The sequence below is a fragment of the Tenrec ecaudatus genome, chromosome 4 (assembly GCF_050624435.1).
Source record: "Tenrec ecaudatus isolate mTenEca1 chromosome 4, mTenEca1.hap1, whole genome shotgun sequence".
Classification (NCBI taxonomy): domain Eukaryota; kingdom Metazoa; phylum Chordata; class Mammalia; order Afrosoricida; family Tenrecidae; genus Tenrec; species Tenrec ecaudatus.
Genome location: NC_134533.1, coordinates 11661080 through 11666799, shown reverse-complemented (window position 1 = coordinate 11666799; position 5720 = coordinate 11661080). Strand labels below are relative to the sequence as shown.

At 43.9% G+C, this 5720-nt stretch overlaps 1 pseudogene; it reads left to right on the top strand.

Moving 5' to 3' along the window:
• Positions 1–619: 619 nt before the first annotated feature.
• Positions 620–5122, top strand: LOC142445594 (ADP/ATP translocase 2-like; annotated as a pseudogene).
• The last annotated feature ends 598 nt before the right edge of the window (positions 5123–5720 follow it).

Sequence of the window (5720 nt, the reverse complement as noted above, 5' to 3'; positions counted from 1 at the left end):
ACAGCACAGAAACCACAGACAATCGTTACGGTGATGACGCTTAGTAGAGAAGACGTGGTTCTTGTCACATGCTGTGCAGTTGGTTCCAGCTCAGAGGGACCCTTTCTTCAACAGAAAGGGACACTGCCCAGAAGCTGCGCCATCTTCACAATCGCTTGAATGTTGGGGCCTATTGTTGCAGATGAGGGAAGTAATGGGTTGCAATTCAGAATCAGTATACAGTTTTCAATCAGGGAAGTCTCTTCTCTGCAGTGCTCAGGGCTCTCTCTGGGCCTCCACTTGATCTCTGCCCTACTTATGTGAGTGTTCCAAAGCCCTTTGAACTCTGCTAACATGTGCCCAAAGACACCCCACTCTACTAGTAAGTCTTGGACAAAGGCACTCAGCTTTCTCACTCTGTGTGTTGGGGAGCACATCCCCTAGATCTAGTGCCATGGTTTTCCAGTTGCCGCTTCTCATGTCACTCAAACTCTTGCCAAATTCTCCTCCCTGATATTCATATTCTCTCTCCCCTCCAAGTCCCCCCCTTCAAAGATTTGATAGATGAATCATGAAAAAAAAGGAGGGTCAATGTACAGTAGAATTTAAAACGTCCATGAAACCTAGACTTTCCGGAGCCATGAAGGCTGGGTAAACCCCTAAAACAATGTTCCTGAGATAATCATCAAACCTTAAACCCCAAAATATCCTCTAAAGTCTTTAAACAAGCAAGCAGTGTTCAAATTCACTAGTGAAGAATGTCTGTTTGGAGCATTGTGTTCTTTCAAGGTGTGGCGTCAAATTAAGCAGTGGGAAGAATGGCATGCATTACTATAGAAGGCATCGAGTTGCTCTCATAGGGGAGGACTCACTCTGCGAAGCAGGATGAGCGTGTTCGCACAACCAATTTCAGCGAGCTGCATATGTAGACATTTGAATTGGTGCATGTTTTGCTCTGTAGAGCAAATAAATAAGTCAATACTATGTAAAAGACTATAGCCGGGAACACCTTAAGGGGTAGCTCTACTCTCTAATATAGAGCTGCTATGCACCCAAATGGACATGACAACGCCAACAACACAACCTTCATCCACTGGTTAAGGACAGCTTTGGTTGTACAACGACCGCGCTGCAAGCTCAGTTCTGGCACATTCTACCCAAGTTGTCTTCAATGAATTCTTTAACCTCTTGGGCTCAGTTTCTCGTCTCTAAAATGAAAGTGATAATAATCATGGCTATTGCACAGGTTTTTAGAGGTAATAAATGAATTAATCCAGAAAAACACTCAGCATTATATCTGGCACATAGTCAAAACAAACAACAACAACAACAAAACTCACTGCTATCGAGTTGATGCCAACTCATAAGAACCCGATAGGACAGGGTAGAACTGTCCCTGTGGGTTTCTGAGATTGTAACTCTTTCTAGGAGTAGAAAGCCCTGTCTTTCTCCTGATGAGGAGCTGGTGATTTTGAACTGCTGACCTGGTGAATCACAGCCTAATGTGTGATCACTGTGCTACCGGGACTCCTATAACAGTCATGTGACAAAGAAGGAAGGGTATAGGTAATAAAATCAAACAAAGCAAAAATCACCTCACTCCCAAAGCAAAATAGCTAGCAGAAATAGATTCTGCCAATAAGTGAGGTTTTTTTTTTTAATCTTAGAAGTGAACAACTTGGTTTCATTGACATTTTCAGTCACTGTGAGAACATCACAGATTAATAACTTGATTTCTTGCCTGTGGCCAGGTTTGAGACTATTAATGTGGTTTAAGTATGCTTAATTGTGGATATTGGAAGCAAGGGAGCAAGAGTGGTGAATGTGGATAAATATGTTTTTGGAGTCATGTTCTCACCAGGACGCACTGGTCCCCTGTGTTCTTTCGGCCTGAGGGTGTAGGTTCGGGGATTCTCTAGGGTCTAGAAACTTGGTATTCAAACTGGTGAGTACATTCCCTGGAGGACACATAAAAACTCCACAAGGGGCACTCAGGACAAGGAGTTTAGGGAATCCCTCTAAACCCTAAATGTCTACATACACTTTGGCTATGGAACAACCATGTGGATAGCTGGTTCTCCTTTCCAGAGTGCCCTCTCTTAAGCTTTCTAAATTGTCCCAATTTATAAAGACATAAAAGGTACTCAGTCACCCATCAGAGTACTGACTGTGTATATAAAAATCTTCAGATGTCAGAGAAGTAACTTAAAGTATTATTTTGTGGAACACATGCGTTTGTTTATTTTAACATGGCAAGTAGTTCCCAGTCCCTTGCTTTCAGTGACATCAAAGAAGACCTAAGTTATCAGCTGGCTGATAGAGCATTCAAAATAATTTTCAGGGGAATGTGTGATGTTACCTTATAGGTTAGAAGAAACCCAAAGAATTGGGTGCTACCATGATGATGACAACCTGGTGTTGGTGAAAGAACAGCGAGATTAGTGGAACAGAATAGAGAGTCCAGAAATAGGCCCACACATATCAATGACAAAGTAGCAGATGATTTAATGGCAAAAGGATACCTCTCTAAATAAATGGTGCTGGAACAACTGGACAGTCACATTTAAATGCATACACAGACTTTACACTTTTTGTCAAAATTAACTTAAAATGATTCATTGACTTAATCAGAAAATGCAAAACTAGATCTTCTAGAAGCGAACAGAGGAGAAAACCTTGGGACTTGGTAATGAATTTGTAGGTACAAGATCAAGAACAAAGTCCATGGGGGGAAATGTTAACTTAGGATTCAATAAAATGTACAATTTCTGCTCTGCAAAGGACATCTTTTAAGAAATTTAAAAAGTAAGCCATTTTTTGGGGGGGCAAATCTTTGCAAAGCATCTATCTGATAATGGGGTTGTGTCTAAAATACACAAAGCACTTTAAAAAATCAACACATTTGTACATATAGTTGCCATCATCACTTTTAAAACATTTTCTTTTTACTTGAGCCTTTGGTATCAGCTCCTCTTTTGTCTTTCCCCCCTTCCCACCTTCGTGAACGCCTGACAAATTACAAATTAGTATGGTTTTCATATCTCACATCATCCACGGTCTCCCTTCACCCATGTTTCTGTTGTTCGTCCCCCTCGGTGGCGGGGTTTATTGTATGTCCATCCTTGCAGTTCACCCTTTTGCCCCGTTCTCCCCCCACCTTCCCCCTTTCAACACTTTAAAGAGATCTTCTGCCATGAAGTATCTGTGTTGGACAGGGTTCTCTAGAGAGACAAACCAGATTGCTAGTAATTATATATAAATATATTTATAAAGATAGAAATCTAATACAAGAAATGAACCGTTAAATTATATACAGATAGATAATTCAAGAAATTAACAGTTAAATTATAAAGCAGTGAGACACTAGCAGTCCTTTAAGGCTTGAGAGCCGCCAGTTGCCAGTCCCCTTCTGTAGAGAGAGCTGGGCTATATATACCCAGGCAGCAAACAGCAAGGCAGGTCCCCAACTGTCATAAACTGTCGGTCCCCAGCTCCAGAGATGAACATTCCAGTCATGTGGGCTTAAAGGGACCTCAACTTACAGCGACACAGTCCACAGGCTAGGCATCCCACAGGTAGTGTACCCCTTTAAACTGAGGCACAGAACAAGCAAGGCGAGGCTCACCGAGCCATTTATCCCTCTGCCCTTCAGTTAATCCTACTTGTGTTTATCGGCCAGGCTGGTACAATAAACTATCGCAGTATCCAATGCCACGTGTACTTCGATTGCCTGACTGCTATTCCTAGGGATCCAAGTGAAAGGAAATCCTCAACATTTCAATCCCTTCTTCATGTATCACGATGTTGGTAGTTGGTCCAGTTATGAGGACTTTTTTTTTTCTCATTGAGGTGTAAGCCATATTGAAGCAAGTGCTTCAAGCCCTCTTGGTTTTCAGCAAGCAAGGCATGCAATCTACCCATCAATAGTGGTTAGAGAGCCTTCTTCCAATCCCAATGTTGCACTCTTCATCATGTATTCCAGTTTCTCAGAATACAGATTGAATCATTATGGTGATAGGGTACAATCCTAACACACATCTTTCCTGATTTTAAACCGTATAGTATCTCCTCATTCTTTTGGAGTGACACTCTCTAAGAGTGTGGACAGGTTTCTCATGAACACAACCAAATGCTTGGAAGGCCCATTCTCCACAAAGCTATTTATTATATTCTTTAAGATCCGTGAGAGCCCCAGAGTCAAAGCCGGTTCCTGTTCCATCTGAGCGGTCGCCCATCGGCTCATTCTCTTCCAACATGACAGATGCCGCTGGGCCTTCGCCAAGGACATCTTGGCAGGTGGAGTGGCCGCCTGGCCATCTCCAAGACTTCGCTAGCGCCCATCGAATGGGTCCAGCTGCTGCTGCAGGTGCAGCCCGCCAGCAAGCAAATCACTGCAGATAAACAGTACAAGGGTATCACTGCGTGGTCTGTAACCCCAAGGAGCAGGGAGTCCTGTCCTTCGGGTGTGGTAACCTGGCCAATGTCATCCGATACTTCCCCACCCAACCTCTCAAATTTGCCTGCAAAGATAAATATGAGAAGATCTTCCTGGGTGGTGTGGACAAGAGGACCCAGTTCTGGCGCTACTTTGCAGGGAACCTGGCATCGGGCGGTGCCGCGGGGGCCACATCCTTGTGTCTTGTGTACCCTCTTGATTTTGCCCGTACCCGTCTAGCAGCTGGTGTGGGCAAAGCTGGCTCCAATCGGCAGTTCAAAGGCTTCAGTGACTGTTTGGTTAAAATCACCAAGTCTGATGGGATTAGGGGCCTGTCCCAGAGCTTCCACGTGTCTGTGTAGGGGATTATCATCAACCGGGCTGCCTACTTCGGCATCAATGACACCGCAAAGGGAATGCTTCCGGATCCCAAGAGCACCCACATCTTCAGCTGGATGATCGTGCTGTTCGCCATGGCCATGTCTGGGTGGCTTCCTACCCATTGGACACCATTCTCAGCCGAATGAGGACGCATTCGGGGCGCAAAGGACTGATATCATGGACACCGGCCCGCCGGACTGCCAGAGGAAGATTGCTGGGGATGAAGGGAGCAAAGCGCTCTTCAAGGGCGCCTGGTCCAATGTGCTTAGAGGCATGGGTGCTGCCTTTGTGCTGGTCTTGTACGATGAAATCAAGAAGTTCACATAAGTTATTTCCTAGTGGGCTTCCCCCATGAATGGGCATGTTGTATCATGTAGCATATCTCAAGCATTCTTGGCAGACGGTTGGCTGTCTAGATCAATGGTAACTACCTACTGGTTGAAAATGGGATGCAATAATATTCATCTGACCAGTTTTCTCTTAAAGCCATTTCCACCATGATCGTGATGATGATGGGACTCAACTCTATTTTTTATTTCAGTCACTCCTAATAAATAAATAAATTTGAAGAAAAAAATCTGGAAAAAAAGAATCTATACAGTTGAATGTCTTTCGCATAGTTGATGAAACCGTTAACACTTTTCTAGTATTCTCTGCTTTGGGCTGAGATCCACGTGACATCAGCAATGATAACACTCATGTCTTGTCCTCTTCTCAACCTGACTTCAAAATCTGGCAGTTTTCTGTCTGTCAGAGGTCTTCCTTCTTCCAAGGTACATGTTTATTGAATATCCTTATTGGTATTCTGTCCATTGCTGGAGCCTTGCTTTTGGCTAACGCTTTCAGCGAACTCACCGACACCAGTTAACATCACATGCCTCCCCCAAGAGAAGCGGTTCCAGCCATCACAGTTCAAACAAACAGA